The sequence below is a fragment of the Balaenoptera physalus genome (assembly GCF_965194825.1).
Source record: "Balaenoptera physalus genome assembly, chromosome: X".
NCBI classification, from domain to species: Eukaryota; Metazoa; Chordata; class Mammalia; order Artiodactyla; family Balaenopteridae; genus Balaenoptera; species Balaenoptera physalus.
Genome location: NC_138903.1, coordinates 114,801,205 through 114,821,283, shown reverse-complemented (window position 1 = coordinate 114,821,283; position 20,079 = coordinate 114,801,205). Strand labels below are relative to the sequence as shown.

The following is a 20,079-nucleotide window of genomic DNA, read 5'->3' as shown; positions in this document are numbered from 1 at the left end:
AAAACATGGTGATTTACAGATATACATATACAGTAGATGAATATTTAAATAGCAATATAATGAAGATTTTTGCATAAATTACTTGTATTTATTTTGGATTGCATCCTTGGGGATGTATTCCTGCAAATAAAATTACTTGGGGAAAGAGCTGTGTTTCAGAAATATCACCAGCAATTTACATGGCAAGACAGATAATAAACATTGCCATCAGCAATTTACAGGGTGACCTGTTTCCTGATAGTGCTCTTTATTATATATATATACCTACCAAGGTTTTTGGGAAACTGTGTTTTAATTTGTATTATGCTGAGGTCACATGTTTTGTCATGTGATTACATACTCAGTATGTTTCCTACTGTGAATGCTGTCCATTTTTTGACCATTCATCTAGTGAGCTTCATACATTGATCTCATATATTTCATTATTTATTTATATGTTCTGACTGGTGTGTTTTAAAAGTTCTGCTCAATTGCATAATTTTCTCTTTTGGTTGTTTCCTTTTTGATCTTCATTTTGTTATAGTACAGTGTGCACAAGTTTTTTAGTCATATTTGAACACATCATCTTGGCTTTGATGTTACCTTCATTTTTTCAATGGCTACACTAGCTAGATAAACAATGCTATTCATTTTTTTTTCTAGTTTCACAGTTTAGATTTTTATGTTTAACTTTTTGATCTGGAGTTTACTGAAATATATGATGTGAGGTACATATCCAAATTTATTTCTCTTTTTATGGATACACACTTTTCCCAATAATATTTATTTGTTAGTGCTTCCTTTACTGTATGTGTATATATATGTATGTGTATGCACATTCTTTCTAGCCAACTGGAGACGTTTTTATGTATTTGGTTCTCTTTCTCTAAAATATGCTATTTCATTGATCAATCTTTGTTTTTAACCCAATGCCAGAAGGTCCTTTTTATATGTATGGATTTTTAATAAAGTTTAAAACTTGAGAGGCTATCTCCATCATTACTAAAAATAATATTTTTTGGCATTTTTGTCTTCTTATTCTTCCAGGTGAATTTCACTATAAATTTGTCATAGTCTATAAAATATCCTGGAGAATTTTAAATTGATATTGCATTAAATCTATACATTAACTTAAAGAGTCTCATCTTTCTTATATTTTAGCCTTGCTGTTTGGGAGCAAGGTGTCTCTTTCCATTTCTTTATTTCTCCAATTATGATTTTATCATTTGTTTTGAATACATTTCTTTTATCATTATTAAATTTTTCAAAGTACTTTTAAATTAATGATCTCATCCAGTGCTTACCAGGGCTCTCTGCTGTAGGTCAGTAGAAGGATTTAGATGCAGCCAAGGATGACCAATCTATAATGGACTTTTTCCCCTAGTACTCATCAGGATTACTTTTTTTGGTAACAGATTTATTGAGATGTAATTCACATACCATAAAATACGCACATGTGAATGTGTGTACATTCAAGAGTTTTTAGTATATTCAGAATTGTGCAACCTTCACCATAATTTTAGAACATTTCATCACCAAAAAAAGAGAGAAAGGCTGAGAAACTTGTAAACATATGGGAATATCAAATAATGGTGGACATTGAAATAAAGAACAATAAGGTCCTTGGCAACATAAGTGTCAAAAGTTTAAGACCTATTAAAAGTATAAGTCCATAAATTTTTAAGGATCAGATAGCTTTTAATCAAAACAAACAAACAAACAAACAAACCCCCATACCTACCATTCCTGCACCACTCCTCAAGACCTTGGCAACCACTAATCTACCTTCTGCCTGTGTAGATTTTCCTGTTCTGGACCTTTCATATATATGGAATCATAAGACAAAAAATGGACTTTTAGGGAGAAGCCAAAGCAACATTTATTAAGCACCTAAATATCTGTTAAGCACTTTGTATATTTTTTCTTATTTAATCTTCAAAACAGTCATTTAATTTAGGTAAAATTATTTCCATTTTAGATAAGGGAATTGATGGCAGAGAGGTTGAAAAAATTGTCTGAGATTATACGGTTAGAATGTGACATAACCTGGACACTTTAACCCGATCTTTGACTGAGCTTTTCTACCTTAAGGTGGCTAGGAAGTTTGGAAACATCCCTCCCATGCTCTTACCTCAGTGCCTCGCGCTAAGACCAAACACCAATATGACATTTCTGTCACTGTGAGGGCTGAGAGAGCAGAGTAGGATGGAGTGGTTTGTATAGCCTAGATTCATGGAATTACAGAAATTTTCTCTTTCAGCATCCCTCAGTCAGATATTGAGAATGACCAATGATGTGCGTACAGTTTAACTCACAGAGCCATGGGAAATTAGAGTTCAAAGCTGGAAAGAGCCTCAGAGACCACCTAGTCTAGCTGCTTCATTTTGTTGATGAAGAAACTAGGACCCAGAAAGAGCAAGATACTTTCTCAAGATCGTATAGCTCAAATATAGCGACAGAGGATGACGCTGTTATTTCATCTGTTATTGAAAGAATGAATGTACCAAAGGTGAAAGTCCTATCCAGAAAAATTTCAGAAAACAAATTAAGGGGAAAGCCAGATAGTGATGTGAAAAGGTCACTGAATTAGGTCAAGGAGATCTGGGTTCCAACACCAGCTCTGCCACTAATTCATTGTGAGACCTTAGACAAGTCTGTTAACCTCTCTGGACTTCTGTTTCTTCGTCTGGAAATATGTGGGTTGGAATATATGATCTTTTGGAAGACTGCACTGAGAGAGTGACATGGACATATATACACTACCAAATGTAAAATAGATAGCTATTGGGAAGCAGCCGCATAGCACAGGGAGATCAGCTCGGTGCTTTGTGACCACCTAGAGGGGTGGGATAGGGAGGGTGGGAGGCAGGGAGACACAAGAGCGAAGAGATATGGGGACATATGTATATGTATAACTGATTCACTTTGTTATAAAGCAGAAACTAACACACCATTGTAAAGCAATTATACTCTAATAAAGATGTTTAAAAAAAGAAATTTTATTGAATAAGTAAATAAGTGAACTTTTATTTAAATTCTAAATGTTATGCTATTTTTGGAAGATTCCCAGTGAGCTACATAACTGAAGAAAAGACTGGTAACCAAAAAATTTTTCTTAAAGAGCTGGTACTGTAAATTTACATGAATACATTTTTTAAACATGAAAGGTTACTTCTTCAACAAATAAGAGGAGTGCCTGATTATTTCCTATAAGTACATATCCAAGACACATTAGCCAAGTTAATAACATACCCATTCTGGCTGTTATATTGACTCTACTTAATGCAGTAGCATGTGCAGATGGGGTGTATCAAATCATTTCCTTAATACAGTCTTAATTTTGTATGTTTATTTCTTTGGGGAAGAAAAAGCAATTCAATCTTATTTTAAGGGGAAAAGATTTCACTATGTTCTAAAGACTAAAAGAGAGTCATTTATTCATTCAACTAATATTTATTGAATGCCTACAATGGATACAGACATCAAGGAATAGTGTTAGCCTAAAATGGGAAATTTAAAAAATGATACAAGGACGTGAAACTAACGTTGAAAACCTGTCTTTTTTGTGATTCAAGATACATGTACAACCGAGAGCTGTTTGTTTAAGCCTTCACAGGTTGAAACTTTCACAGTGGAGAGGCAGAACAGATGATGTGTGTGTAGGGGGTGAGTGGGAGGGCAAGGAGTGCAGCTCTGTAAGCAGGAGCTGAAGCAGGCAGCAGAAAATGATCATATTGATGCATTCCTCCTCCCTCTCCCACCTCCCATGATGGAAGAATAATAGGGATCCGTTCCATGTGTACTGTATCACCCTTCAGAGTTTACGGAGTGTTTTCACATTCATTATCTTATTTGATCCTCATGCCAACCCTAAAAGAGAGTCATGGTGGATATTGTTTTTTCCATTTTCAAGATGAGAAAATATGGGGCTCAAAGGGGGTAAGTGGCTTTTCCACTGAAAGACAATACAAATTAGCGCCAGGACTAGAACTCATGTCTTTTGTCTCTCAAAACAGTGTTCTATCCATTGTCTCCACTCAGCCCAGGATTTTCTCCTCCAATCTTCCCATTTTGGAGGTATAGGTTGAATATTCGCCTGGGCAGGCTGCTGTGCTAAGCAGCAGGAGTTTACTCCAACAGTTTGGGTAGAGCACAAAGGAGTGAATTACTACCACAAGTAAAAGATGCTTCTTTCATCTGCTCTGGCCAAAACTGCTGTGTGGGGTGTGTGTGTGTGTGTCTGAGGGATGGTTAGGGGGTGGAACATGGAGATTATACTTCAGCCAGTCTCTCTAAGGTTCACTGCTGTTGGTCTAAAACGATAATAGTATACAAAAAACAATACCTCTGCTTCCATTTAGTGAAATGGAGAAGAAAAAAAAATAGTAAATACATAAGTAAGAGTGGTCATAAAGGAATAAAGAGAGTAGAAGTCAGTGAGCAATTAATATGTACCAAGTGTTTTACTTAACATATTTAGTTTAACCTTCGCTATTGCCCCATAACATAGGTCTTATTAGTGCCCTTCTTTTACAGATTAGTGCACTTAGGTAGGTTAAGTCCTAAGTCACAGAACGAGTGATCTCCAAAACCAGGATTCAAATAGGTCCATATAGCTCCAGAATCAGACACCTCAACTACTACACCAAATAAAGAACCTATGTTTTCTGGTGAATTGAAACAGATAGGCTTTTTTTTTTTTTAAATCAAAGTTGGGAGAGCCCTCTGAGGTTTCCTTGTCCACACTCTCACCAAATACAGGAATCCCTTCTAAACACACCTCGCTGATGGCCATCCAGTGAAACACAAGGGCTCTGATTTAGTTTAAATTGTATAAATGGAGATGGATCTGTATGGATTTATCCCTTCTCTTGTTTGGTGCTTCATCCAGGGTAAGACCCAGGCATTTGTGTGAGGGAGCAAGTCAGCATTAGAAATATCCTGTGACCACAAGAGAGGGGGACAGAGTCCATGCCCTTAGCCTCAGTGCCACCTGACTCCTACTATTTTGTGACCTGGCGCTTTGCTCAGACGGATCTGACCAACAAGTCCTTGTGGAATTTGCAGTTAGTTTTGTGCAGCTGCATAACCTTTGCCCCAAGCATGGTTAAAGGAATCAGTCAGGTGATGATCAGACAACAACTTCATGAATCTTTCTGTTGCTCTTTCACAGGATCCAAATGATACCTGATAACCTTGAGTTCAGTTTCTGATGGCCATTTCGGGGCATTCTGATTCTGCAACAATCTACCAGTGAAGAGGTGATCAAGGTCCTGGAAAACCCTTTACTTACCAAGCAAAATAGTGAGTATTTGTGACTTCTACTTTTTCAGAAACAATGTCACTAATACTGAAGGGAGGAGGGGGCTGTCTGTCACGATGAAATCAGTTGACATATTTACTATATTGTTACTTCATCTGCAATAATTTCTTGAGATTGATTTGGAAAAGTGAGGGAGGGTGAAATGGAATTCCATACCCCCAAATTTTCTAAGAGTTTGTAGTGCTGTATCAGTAAAGTACATCTCTCTCTCTCTCTTTTTTTAATTTAATAGTCTCTTATTTTTTAAAACATTTTTATTGGGGTATAATTGATTTACAATGTTGTGATATATGTATTAGTAAAGAACATCTCTTGATGACATCTGTTTTTCTTTCTACTTCATTTATTCCTTCAACAAATATTAAGTGTCTTTTGCATCCTAGGCCTTTACTCTCTTACTTCTGTGTTCCTTTTGCTTTCTGAATTTTCTTTACCTCTTTTTCCTTCCCCTTTTTTCTCCTATCGTTACTTTCCCAATGTTATGCTTGGGAAATAGTGATACTATTTGGGAAGGTGTTTAAAGTGAGATTGTAGACGCAGGGAAGGGTTGGAGAGTGCTGTGGATTCATGTGTTTTGAGTGGGACTGTTTTACCCGTATCATCCAGTTTTCTATTATTTCCTCACTTAAAGCATGTCAAAAGCACTCTTACCTCATCAAGGATAATACCCAGCTTGTGTTGATGGAGAATTCATCTACATTGATTGATCTCATCCTTCTGGGCGTGACAGATAACCCTCAGCTTGGGGTCCTAATATTTGGAGTCTTCCTTATTGTTTATATTGTCACTGTGTTGGGGAATCTAGGCCTGGTAGTCCTGATCGGAGTCAGTCCCTGCCTCCACACCCCCATGTATGTTTTCCTCTCTAATCTGTCCTTTCTTGATGTCTGTTTCTCTTCTGTCATGATCCCAGAGACTTTAGCAAATTTGTTTTCTAAGTTGCAGGCTGTTTCTTTCCTTGGATGTGTGACTCAAATGGGCTTGTTCATAATCTTTGCCTCTGCTGAATGCAACATTTTGGCTTCCATGGCCTATGACCGCTATACTGCCATTTGTCACCCACTGCTCTACCACATCACCATGTCTAGAGTTCGTCGTCTCGAATTGGTAGCAGGATGCTACCTTGGTGGATTAGTTAACATGGTTTCTGTGACAACTTCCATCACACAACTATCGTTCTGTCAACCACATGTCCTTCCTCACTTCTGTGACATCCCTCTACTGTCGGCACTGGCTTGCTCAGACCCCTGGGTCACCCAGATCTTGATTGTTGGCTGCGGAGGATTCACCCTGATCACCTCCATTATGGTAATCCTTGTCTCCTACCTGTCTGTCCTCATGACTATCCTGAGAATTCCCTCAGCTTCTGGCAGGCAAAAAGCTTTCTCTACCTGTGCTTCCCACTTGACTGCTGTTGGCCTATACTATGGAACAACTATGTACACCTACTTGCAGCCCTCTCAACGTGGATCCCAGGCAGGAAATCAGATGGTCTCAGTGTTTTATGCAATGGTGATCCCAGTGTTAAATCCTCTCATCTACAGTTTGAGAAACTAGGAAGTGAAAGTTGCTCTACAGAAAATATTGAAGAAAAGTCCCTAATCTCCCATTCTGTGTCTCCAAAATGTAATATGTTCTATGAAGACTTGCTCACAGTTCTATTCACAGTGTTTTCCTTACCTGCGAATAAAGCCTTTTAAGAATAATTGAATTGCTCTGGCTAAGTGTTTAGGTGTAGGTGCTTAGATAAACAGCAATATGATAGGGAGAAATTATATGGACAAAATGATGTGTATTTTCTGAAACAACTGATAAGAAATACTTTAAGAGAAGGAAATAATGTATGTGGGTATGAATATGTCAATCTGAGTTGTGAACGAGTATAACACTAGTCATGAGTTAATTCCAAGATAACAAGGTTAGAAAACAATGTAATTTGACTATAAGTTATAGAAGAGAACATTGATTCCTTTGCTTTACCACTCATGTACTTATATAGAGGATTTCCTTGATATCCCTTAGGCTGAGTTAATTTAAATCCATATCTTTCATAAGGACTCAGAATATTCCTAGATGTGTGTTTTCCAAATGCTCTACGATATCTGCCACAGTGAAGCTGTAAAATGTAAGTCTATATATGAATTCACATGTGCAATTATTGAGATTTACAGGGATAAATCTTAAAGAGAGCAGTACTCAGCCAAACAAGAGATTGGTTTCACTAGCTAGACTAGGATTTGAAGATCCTTTGCAAGGAACAATGGATCATTTATTAATGAAATTCCAGGCCTGAATTATAGCGATGGGGTTTTTTTTTATGCAAAGTTTGAATGGATCTGAGCCAAGTCCATTAGTATTTCTGAATATACTTCCAATAGGAAACACAAGTGTAAGTAGAACCCCAGTTAATTTATTAGTCCATGGCTAGTCCTCAGAATTTGTAAAGATGCACCAAATGCATGGATATTGCTATCTTATCTAAATATGTTGAACAACAGGCTATCTGTAAAAACAAACAATCCTATATCTGAAGAATATAAAACCTTAATATCTTACTTTTGTAGATGAGGAAATCAAGGCCAAGACAAGGGAAAGTGACCAATATCAAACAACTAGTTGGGGAAAAGTAATTGAGTGGCTCAAGCTGCAAGGAAAAACAGAAAGTAGTATTTAGCTACATTTAGGTTAGATGCAATTTTTGGGCCTCAAGAATGGTTTTGCCTCTGCCTCTATTCCCAGAAACTGCCTAGCCTTAGTAGCCATCTGCCAAGGACTCCTAAAACCCAGTTGTGAGGGAATGTGGTTTATTTGGTAGCTGTGTGAAAACCAATCCCCTTAGAGCTCCAGATCATTATATCTAGTTACCAAGTAGAACCTCCACTTGAAAGTTCCTTAGGCACTTCAAACTTAATGTTCAGAAACTGAACTCTTCTAAACCTGCTCTCCTCTTTCCTTGTACCCTGAGTGAATGGCATCACCCAGTTTCTTAAGCCCAAAACCTGAGTGAGTCCTTGTTACTTCCCTCCCCTGTAGCTCCCTATATTTAATCAATTACCAAATCCTATCAATTTTCTCTCCCAAATGCCTCTTGAATTAGTTTCTTTTTCACTGCCACTGGCACTGTGCTGGATCATGGCACACTCCTTTCTTGCCTGGATTAGCAAAATAGTCTTTTATCTCCTCTCTATGAATCCACCCTGGATCCTATTAAATTTACTTTTCACATAACAAGCTCAGTAGTTTAAATGTAAATCCAACCAGATCAGCCTTCTCCTAACCTCCACACTGCTTACAACTTTTCCATGTTTCTCTTTGCCTATAACACATATTCCAAACTTCTAAATTTGGCATGTGAAGATCTTCAGGTCCTGCTCGCCCAAGTCCTATTCATTTTTAAAGTCCAAACTTAAATCCAATCTTCATTTCCAGATAACTTTTCTTGACATTTCAGATGGAAGTGAGCATTCATCCACTGTTTTCCCATTGTACTTTGCACCTCTATTTTACCATTATGATGCTTGGCCTTATAAAATACTCCGTGCATTTTTCAGAATTTCTGTTTTGCTCACCTATGTTGAAACACTTTTGGAAAGATAGAGCCATATTTGGTTAATTTTTTTTATCTTCCACCCTAAGTCTAGCCTAAAGTTTGGTACCCGGTAAAGGCTCAAAAAACATTAGCAGAGTTGAAGTTCACTCCCAACTAACCCTTTTCCTTATTCACTTCATTTTGTCCACCAGACATTGTTACATTCTATCATGTAATGGAGGAGAGGTAGAAAATCTTACCTCTTGAGACATGATCATCTAGCTGAATCTCCTGGTTTTATGGATGTTTCCTGTTAACACTCAGCCCACAGTAGGGAACCTGAACCTCTTCTTCATTGCCCTTATCTTTTAGTTCTATACCACCCAGGCGTTTGCCTTTTAATCCCTTGTCCTCCCTGGATTTCTCTTCTTCTATGGTAACCAGCCCATGCGTATGATAGATTTCTTCCTGGAATAAAGATCATCCTTTTTGTAGGATTCAAGGTTAAAGACTCACAATCAGAACTCAGAGGTATAAGGGCCCATAGAGATCATTGAGAATTATGGGTTTTAATTTTTTAAGCATTGGAATTATTTCTTTAAGTGAATTCCAATGCAGAACAAAAAAATATAAAACAAAAGTGGAACAGATTTGGCTGGAAAAGTGTGGGGTGCCTATAGCCCCATTGCCTAGCACTCACCTCTCCCTCTCTGAGGCACTGCTCTAGAAACTCAATGACAGTCTGAAAACGCTAGGTTAATTGAAACTGCTCTTTTCACATATGAAGACACACAGTGTCCGCAAGGGAGAGCAGCATTCTCAGCTAGTCAGAGGGAGAGGCAGATTTGGAATTCAGGTCTCCTGATTTGTACCACAGAATATTGTCTACTACCACATCCTCCTAAGCCCCTCTCATGATGTGAGATACTTAACACAGCTGGGAGTTTGGGACGAAATGGGCTTCTTCCTTGGCAAGTAGAAGTGTCCCCTATCCTTTAAACAACCCCAGCAAGACTAGGGACAGTTAAAACCTCATCAGCTTCATCATTTCTACAGAGGGAATGGTAGATCTCAGGGGATAACAAAATACTTTAGTAATAGACAGTCCTTACAGTCAGAACTGGCTATATAATTTGTAGCCCCAGTGCAAAATGTTAATGTGAAGTCCCTGTTCAAAAAGCAAGAAAAAGTGCTGTTAAAGGTATTCAGATAAAAACTTTTTTCCCTTTCTACTGGAGTGTCTCTCTCAACCTCTCATGGTGCTTAAAATTTTTCATTTAATGTCATACCCTCTCAGGCACAGGGATACTTGTGGGGCAAGTGTATAGCCTCACAAGTGCCCTGTGACCCCACCCTGTGATCTGATGCACACGTGTGGGGCCCACTGGCTGCTGGGTCCTCCTCCTACCTGCTGGACAGATGCATTGTACCCTGGTCAGGAGTGAGTAGGTAGAACCAGGCATATCCTCTTCCCATGGGTCAGCTGTCGCAACCCATGGTGGACAGGTGTCCATCAAGGGTATTGCAACCTCTACACCAGGATGCACTAGGTACTTGGATCAGGGTGGGCAATGAGCCCTGCTGGGTGATCTGCCAAATGTGCAATGGCATTACCACCCTGGGACCAGGATGGCTGGCTGTCATCATGTCCAACCCTGAGATGTTGCAGGGCATGTGTACCTGACCCCAATCCTCCCTGGGCCCATGCCCAGATCCCTGAGAGTGGAGGGTTGCAGCGGTCACTGGGTGAGACAGAGAAGAAGAGGCTGGGTGGGGCCCTGAGTATTAATGGACAGGGAAGTGGGCAGTCAATAATCTGTCCCAGGGAGGCGAAGAAGCAGTGAAAGATGGGACTGTGTGCTAGCTGAGACTCCAAGCTTCAAGTGCCTACTCAATTATTCTATCACATTTTGGTTTGCACTTACAAAGCACAAATTCAAATTATTAAAATTAAGACAGTGGCATTAAACCCCAAGTACAAGGCTCTTCTAAGCTCAGGGTGCTGTACCACTGCACTGATCACATGTCCATGAAGCCAGTTCTGCTTAGAGAGAAGGATTTCTTTTATCTTTGTCAGGCAGTATAATGTAGTGGTTAAGAGCACAAGCTCTGATTCAGACTGCCAGACTTTGACGCCAACCTCCCTCACTTTCTAATTCTTTGACCTTAGACAAGTTACTTAACTTTTCTATTTCAGTTTTCTTATCTGTAAAATAAGGATAATAAGAATATCCTTATCCTTATTGTAGGATAATTTTCAGGTATTCAGTACAGGCATCAGGTTTTGTTTACTCTGGATCTGCTGTAGGCCTGTGTTCCAAATGGTATTTACCCAGCTTACACCGCATATAACCAGACTTAGTCTCCAGTGACTTCTCAGGCTTAAGGGAAAGTCCACTAGATTTATACAAACTGAGTGAGCCCAGCCAGCTGTCAGTGGTACAGTTTAGAGTTTCTTCTTTTACAGACTCAGGACCCATTTGAGTTAGTGTTAGGCTGTACCATACTGGATCTCAAAACTACCAAACTCAACCTCAGGGACCTCACATCTAGTTCTGCTGCTTCTCCAACAAGTTTTCAAGAAGAGGATATCCTCATTGTCTTATAAATAGTGGTTCTTAATTATAGGGCTAATGGAAAAGACTATCCAAGGCAATCTCTGGCGTTCCTATCTCAGTCTTGCTGCTGCAGCTCCAGCCCTTAGGAACATGGACAGTCATGGAGTCAGAACTAGGCGTGAAACCAGTGGGGCCTAGGCGAGCCCTTCCAGAGGGAGCAAGGCCCCTCCCAGTGAGGGGATGAGGGATGGTGGGTGGAGGGAGGTCTCTATAAGTTAAGGCAGCAACTCTGTCCCCTCAGATGTTATAACAGAATAATCACTGACCCCTCTCTGCATCTGCCGCTCAAAGTTGCAGGAGAAGCTAAGCCTTGCTTTCCAGGGAGCTCTCAGCACGTCTCCAAGCCCTCCATCCCGGCCCCGCATGTACACAGGGTGGGCGGCAGTCAGCTACACTTGCGGGGTGGGCTTCTCCAGCTATTCCGGGCTGGGCCTCCCTCCCCAGCACCGCTCCAGGTGGCGGTGCTCAGAGAAGCATTTGGTCTTGGTCTCCCTGACTGAAGGGCCCTGCTGAGACAGTTCTCAGCCACACTGAACTCAGCCAGAGCCAGTCCTCAGGCTGAATCGGGGGCCTGAGCAAATGCTCCGATACTGGGGGAAGGGTGGTGCTGGGGGTCCCAGTGACAGGATCCTACAGCCCCCAAAGGCTGAGCTGCGGAGTCCGGCTGGCTGTGTGGTTCCTAGCTATTGTCCAAGCCAAGGACATCTCAGGGACTCCTTCGGCCTGGAGCTGACACTTCTTCTGTCAGCCACTTGGGTTTCCTGGAGGATGTGGTCAGGGGTGTCCCATTCAGGGAGGAATGTCCCTGTCTGGCCTCCCGGATGTTGAGTGGCCTCCTGGTCAAGCCTCCATGGGTCAGGGGCACTGGCTGGAGCAAACTCACAATCCCTGCAAGGGGAGAAATCCTGGAGCTTGGAACCAGCTGAGGTCTGTCTCACACTGCACAAGTGGAGTTCTGGGACCCAGAGCACTAAACAGGGGCAGTAGGAACAGATATCAGGCTTCTGAAGGGGCAGAATCCATTTTGTAGAATTCTGAGAACATGGCTCGGCTGGGATTAATGGAAAACAGAAATAAGCAAGTCCATCAACAAATATTTTCTAAGTATTCATGGTGTATACAAACTTATTCTAGGCAGTATAGAAGCATAAAGAAGAGAATGGGGAGAGAGGTGAGAGATACTTAAGTATCTTTAAGTACTTAAAGAAAAAGTAAAATATAAGTTTGTTTTACTTTATGTTTTTCTTGAAAAGGGATATGTGAAATGACTATTTAGAGCTCAATAAGTTCCCACTAACTTACATTTTAAATTTAGAGATGTGTTCCTACCTAAAAAAATGTAACCTCAATTCAAAACAACAATAAAGGTGTTAATTTCTCTTCAGTAAGAACTGCCACCTTTTCCACACATGCTGATTGACCTTGATAACTAATTGAATTATCTAAAATTACTTTTTTCCTGATTATAAAAGAGTGGCATGCTCATTATTGAGAAATTGGAAAATACGGAGAAATAAGAGGAATATAAATCAGCACCTGGAGAGAACCATCAGTACTTTGTTATATGTCCTTTTAATGTTATGCTTTTTAATACATGCATACGTGCGTGTGTATGTGTATGTCTATAAATGTATTTCTAGTGGAATAATAATGTAATACTATTTTGTGCCATGTCTTTTTCACTTAAAAATATGTTAGATAAATATGCATGTCGATAAGCATTCTTCCTCTTGAGTTTAATGGCTGCATAATACCCACTGTATGGATGAACTCTCATGACTAATTGTTAACAAAGAACTTTGAAAAGACTGATAAGAAGAACATCTAGCTTCTATCAATGTGCTCAAAGAAAGAGACAAAATACACAATTTGAATGTGACTACATTTTGTTAAATTCATATGAGCCTTGGCTAAATGAAGTTACTAGGAAGAAGAATTATCTTCTATGATAAAATCTCATGTGAACACAAAGGCTTTAAATGATACTTTCATTTGAATAGGTGGAAAAGAGAAAAAGCTGATATTCTAAAAGATTTTACTAGACATTTTGCCTTAGATTATGGAGTTGAACATGCATATTATTTCAGTGTAGAACACTGAAACCAGCCTGTGCCAGCCACTGAGTGTCCATCCCAAGGATGTCAGGGGAAAAGCAGGTGAATGCCCTGGTTCTATAACCTAGGCTGAGAGCAGTCAGATGGGAGGCCAGTACAAGAAGGACTTGTACTTGCCCTGGAGCTGAGAGCCTTCTGAGGATGGTAAGGAAGACGGGTGTTTGTGAATGCAGTGCAGAGGAAATTAAAGGCTTCAAAGTCACAGAGGATAAGGAGAAAAGCATAGCAGTTTAATCAAAGGAGGAGTATCACAAAAGAAGTGGTCAGTAGTGGAAGTTGCAGAATAGAGGGTAAAACATAAGAGCTGATAAGGACACTGGAGTTGATGGCCCTTGGTGCTTGGAAAACAAGTTGGACAGGATGCTGGCCATGGGCACAGTGAGTAAAGAAATCTAAGCAGGACAGAGAGATAAAAGGGGACTTACCCCAATGAAGATGACCAGTCAGTTTTGGTACTATAGTGATAGCATAGAGGAGGATGAGTAGCCCAAGAGAAGAGTTAAAATAAAAGTAAATCTGAGGAGGATCAGTCAGCTCTAGGAGAATGAACTTTGCCATAACACTGAAACTTCCTTCCATAGTTCCCAAAAGGCATCTGAGATAAACCTCCTAAGACACAAATTCAGGGATCTGAGAGATATTCTGGTTTGGTCCTCTAGTTTTGGTTCCTACTCAGAGTTGTCACAAAATCAGTATAGGCAATTTGCAGTTATCCCAAGGGGTAAAACCAATTTACATCATTTAAATTCATTTAAAGGCATGTTTAATTAACATAATATTTAATTCTACTTTAATTACTTTTAAGAACCCACATATTGCTTTGGGGAATTAGTAGAATTAGACAAAATTAGTGTGTCATAACATGGAACATGTTGGGAATCATTAGTCTAAACCATCTGGATAGATGGCTGTCTCCCTTTCTACTTGATAATTGCCAGCATTGAAAACCCTCCACCCACCCTCCCCTCCACCCACCTCCAGCAGGCATTTTCTTGAGAGCTAGGCGTTCTTGTGTTTATCCAACAATATTCACTCATCTTTAACTTGAACCTCGGATCAAGCCAAAAGCAACATAACCTCAGTTTTCTCATGTAAAACCTAAAGGTAATCACAGTTTCTTCCTGTCTAGGTTATTGAGGGAACTCAATAAGATAATGTACATAAAAAGTATTCAAGAAAAATTTGCCATTAGTAGTAAAACTTACACCTAAGGAGAACGTCAGGCAGTAGATCTTCATTTACACAGTTGAAAAAACAAGAAAACTATTTACAATAGCCAGGACATGGAAGCAACCTAAGTGTCCATCATCGGATGAATGGATAAAGAAGATGTGGCACATAGATACAATGGAATATTACTCAGCCATAAAAAGAAACGAAATGGAGTTATTTGTAGTGAGGTGGATGGAGTTAGAGTCTGTCATACAGAGTGAAGTAAGTCAGAAAGAGAAAAACAAATCCAGTATGCTAACACATATATATGGAATCTAAGGGGGAAAAAAAAACAAGTCATGAAGAACCTAGTGGTAAGACGGGAATAAAGACACAGACCTACTAGAGAATGGACTTGAGGATATGGGGAGGGGGAAGGGTAAGCTGTGAAAAAGTGAGAGAGTGGCATGGACATATATACACTACCAAATGTAAAATAGATAGCTAGTGGGAAGCAGCCGCATAGCACAGGGAGATCAGCTTGGTGCTTTGTGACCACCTAGAGGGGTGGGATAGGGAGGGTGGGAGGGAGAGAGATGCAAGCGGGAAGAGATATGGGGATATATGTATATGTATAGCTGATTCACTTTGTTATAAAGCAGAAACTGACACCCCATTTTAAAGCAATTATACTCCAATAAAAAAAAGTTTTTTAAAAAAATTAAAAACTTAAAAATAAATAAATAAAATAGTGTCTTGTTCTATGATTCACATTCTTTATTTTATATTGTAAATCATTAAAAATATTCAGTTTATTTAAACTAAAAAAAATCAGTTCACCCATTTTTCTCACCTCTTACAACTGCAAATCCATTCTCTGTATCTATGACTTTTTTCTTTTTAATTTTGGATTCCACATATAAGAGACATCGTACAGTTTTAGTCTTTCTCTCTCTGGCTTATTTTATTTATCATAATGTCCTTGAGATCCATGCACGTTGTGGTAAATGGTAGCATATCATTCTTTTCTTTATGGCTGAATAATATTCCATTATATATATATGTGTGTGTGTGTATATATATATATATATATATATATATATATATATATACACACACATATATATATATATAATTTCCTTATCCATTCATCCCTCAGTGAACACTTAGTTTGTTGCCATATCTTAGCTATTGTAAACAGTGCTGCAATGAACATGGGGGTGCATATTTCTTTCAGAATTAGTGTTTTCATTTTCTTTGGATAAATACCCAGAGGTAGAATTGCTAAATTACATGGTAGTTCTATTCTAATTTTTTGAAGACCCTCCATACTGTTTTTCATAGTCGTTGTACCAATTTACATTCCCACCAACAGTATATTAGTGCTCCCTTTTCTCCACATTCTCACCAGCACTTGTTATATATTCTCTTTTTGATAATAGCCGTTCTGAGAGGTGTGAGGTGATATATCATTGTGGTTTTGATTTGCATTTCCCTGATGATTAATGATGTTGAGCATCTGGTCATGTTCCTATTGGCCATCTGTATGTCATCTTTGGAAAAATGTCTATTCAGATCTTCTGCCTATTTTTTTAAATCAGATATTTTTTTGCTATTAAGTTGTATGAGTTCTTTATATATTTGGGATATTAGTCCTTTATCAAATATATGTGTTTTAATCCTATTCAGTAGGCTGTCTTTTCATTTTTTTGCTGGTTTCCTTCCTTGTGCAGAAGCTTTTAAAATGATGTAGTCGCACTTGTTATTTTTGCTTTTGTCATTTTTGCTTTTGGTATTAGGTTAAAAAAATCATCACCAAGACCTATGTCAAGAAGCTTACCATCTGTGTTTTATTCTTGAAATTTAATGTTTTCAGGTTTTACATTCAAGTATTTCATCCATTTTTAGTGAACTTTTTTTTTTTTGGGTATGGTGTAAAATAGTGGTCCAGTTTCATTCCTTTGCGTGTGGCTGTCGAATTTTCCAACACCATTTATTAAAGAGAATGTCCTTTCTGCACTGTATACTCTTGGCTTCTTTGTTGTAAATTAATTGACCATATATGTGTGGGTTTATTTCTGGGCTTTCCATTATGTTTCGTTGATTTATGTGTCTACTTTTATGCCAATACCATACTGTTTTAATTATGATAACTTTATAATATGGTTTGAAATCAGGGAGTGTTTTAATCTTTCACAAGTTTGTTCTTTCTCAAGATTGCCTTGGCTATTCAGGGTAGTTTGTTGTTCCATACAAATTTTAGGATTGTTTGTTCTATTTCTGTGAAAAAATACTATTGGAATTTTGATAGAGGGTGCATTGAATCTGTAGATTGCTTTGGATAATATGGCCATTTTAACAATATTAATTTTTCTGATCCATGAGCACAGTATATCTTTCCATTTACTTCTGTTCACTTCAATTTTTTTGTTGTTGTTAATATCTTGTAGTTTTCAATATACAGATCTTTAACCTCCTTGGTTAAATTTATTCCTAGGTATTTCATTTGATGCAATTATAAATGAGATTGTTTTTAAAAATTTCTCTTTCTGATAGTTCATTATTAGTATATAGGAACACAACAGATTTCTGTATATTTATTTTGTACCCTGCAACTTTACTGAATTCGTTTAGTAGTTCTAGTAGTTTTTTAGTGGAGTTTTTAGGATTTTCTATACATAGTATGATGTCATCTGCAAATAGTGACAGCTTTAATTCTTCCTTTCCAGTATGGATGCCTTTTATCTCTTTTTATTTTCTGATTGCTGTGACTAGGACTTCCAAAACTATGTTGAATAGAAGTAGTGAGAGTGGGAATTCTTGCCTTGTTCCAATCTTAGAGGAAAAGCTTTCAGTTTTTCACCATTAAGAATGATGTTAGCTAAGGGTTTTTTATATATGACCTTTATTAAGTCGAGGTAATTTCTTCTATTCCTAGTTTGTTGAGTGTTTTTCTCATGAGTTTTGAATTTTGTCAAATATTTTTCTGCATCTCCTGAGGTGCTCATGTGATTTTTATCTCTTGTTTTGTTGATATGGTGTATGTTGTTGATTGATTTTCATATGTTGAGCCATCCTTGCTTCCCAGGGATAAATCCCAGTAGGTCATAGTGTATGATCCTTTTAATGTGCTGTTGAGTTAGATTAGCTAGTATTTTTCTGATATTTGCATCTATATTCATTAGGATTATTGGCCTGTAATTTTCTTTTCTTCTAGCTTTTTTCCAGGTTTTGGTATAAGTGTATACTTATGATACACTTATAAAATCAGTTTGGAAGTGTTCCCTTCACCTCAATGTTTTGGAAGAGTTTGAGAAGGATTGACATTAATCCTTTAAATATTTGGTAGAATTGACCAGTGAAGCTGTATGTCCTTGGCTTTTCTTTTTAAGGAAGTTTTTTATTATTGATACAACCTCCTTACTAGTCATAGGTCTCTTCAGATTTTCTGTTTCTTCATGATTTGGTTTTGGTAGGTTGTATGTTTCTCAGAATTTATTCTTTTCTTCTAGATTATCCAGTTTTCACATAATTGTTTGTAATAGTCTCTTATAATACGTTTTATTTCTGTGGCATTAGTTGTAATGGTTCTTTCATTTCTGGTTTTATTATTTGTCATCTCTATTTTTTTTTCTTAGTGTAGCTAACGGTTTGTCAATTTCTTTGAGCTTTTAAAAAATCAATTCTTAATTTTGTTGATTTTTCTATTGTTTTTCTATTCTCTAGTTTGTTTATTTTTGCTCTAATCTTTATTATTTCCGACCTTCTGCTAACTTTGGGCTTAGTTTGTTCTTCTTTTTTCAGTTCCTTGAGCTGTAAAGTTAGGTGGTTTATTTGGGAGCTTTCTTTTTTAATATATACATTTATTGCATTAAACTTCCCTCTTTGTTTTGTTTTTGCTGCATCATATAAGTTTTGGTATGCTATCTTGTGTCTTGTTTTTATTTGTCTCAACATTTTTTCTAATTTCCCTTTTGATTTCTTTTATGACCTGTTGGTTATTCAAGAATGTGTTGTTTAGTTTCCACATGTTTATAAATTTTCCATTTTTTCTTCTGCTGTTGATTTCTAGTTTCATTCCATTATGGTCAGAAAAGATACTTGGTATGATTCCAGTCTTCTTAAATTTGTTAAGGCTTGTTTTGTGACCTAACATGTGATTTATCCTGGGTAATGCTTCATGGACGCTTGAGAAGAATGTGTATTGTGTTGCTGTTGGATGGAAAGTTCTGCATATGTCTGTTAGGTCCATATATAGTGTTTTTGAGAGTGTCTCATTGTATAGCTTTTCTCACTATTTGCAGTAAGTATTGTATTATATATATGTATAACTTATGCAAGTCTACTGGTATCAACATTTTACCTATTTAAATGAAGACTAGAAAACTTACTTCCTTTTCCATCTCTTTACCCTCCTCCTCTTACTATATAATTGTCTTAAATATTTTCTCTACATACTTTGAGAACCATATTAGGCAATGTTAAAGTTATATTTGCTCATATAATTTCTCTTTCCATTGTTCTTCCTTCTTTCCTAATATTCCAAGATTCCTTCATTTATCATTTCCATTCTGTTTAGAGAACTTCTCTTTAGCCGTTCTTAGGGTAGATCTACTAGTGAAAAATTCTTAGTGTTCCTTCATTTGAGAATATCTTGATTTCTCCTTCTTTCCTGAAGGATATTTTCACTGGATGTATGATTCTGAGCTGACAGTTCTTTTCTTTCAGCATTTGAAAAATATTTTGCCATTTTCTTCTGTCCTCCATCAGTTCTGATGAGGAATTCCTTATCATTTTAATAACCTTCTCCCTACTGATAAGGTGTTTTTCTCTGGCAGCTTACACACTTTTTCTTTGTTTTTAATTTTCAGGAATTTAATAATGATGTGTCTTGGCATGAATATTTTTGGTGTTTAGGATTTGCTCAGCTTCATGAATCTGTTGGCCTTCTGCCAAATTTGGGAAATTCTTAGCCATTATACCTTTAAACTTTTTTTTTTACCTTTTACCTTAAACTTCAAACTTTTTTATTCCCATCATCTTTCTCAATTCTTATGAGACTACAATGACATGAATGATAGTTATTTTGTTATAGTCCCACATGTTCCTGAGGATCTGTTCATTTTTTAAAGCTCTATTTTCTCTCTGTTGTTCAAATTGGGTAATTTTAATTTTTCTATCTTCATGTTCACTGATTATTTCCTATGTCCTGTTCATTCTTCTGCTGATCTTATCTATTTAGTTTTTTATTTCAGTTATTGTATTTTTCAGTTTTAATATTTCCGTTTAGTTCTTCTTTATATCTTCAATTTCTTTGCTGAGACATTCTATTTTTGGTTGAGACTTTCTAATTTTTTCATTTGT

At 37.6% G+C, this 20,079-nt stretch overlaps 1 protein-coding gene and 1 long non-coding RNA gene across 12 annotated transcripts in view; one reads left to right on the top strand and one right to left on the bottom strand.

The window, feature by feature from the left end:
• Positions 1-20,079, bottom strand: part of LOC309652040 — a 655,586-nt gene that overhangs the window by 132,194 nt on the left and 503,313 nt on the right. The gene's annotated exons all lie outside the window — the stretch shown is intronic.
• The window catches only part of IGSF1 (immunoglobulin superfamily member 1), a 456,826-nt gene that overhangs the window by 298,728 nt on the left and 138,019 nt on the right, over positions 1-20,079 (top strand). For 10 of the 11 annotated variants that reach the window (XM_082445236.1, XM_082445240.1, XM_082445235.1 and 7 more), the window contains one exon: positions 5,153-5,283. The gene's annotated coding sequence lies outside the window, so the exon portion shown is untranslated. Of the gene's footprint in view, positions 1-5,152; positions 5,288-20,079 lie in introns of all 11 variants that reach the window. The other variant, XM_082445237.1, reaches the window with a different exon arrangement.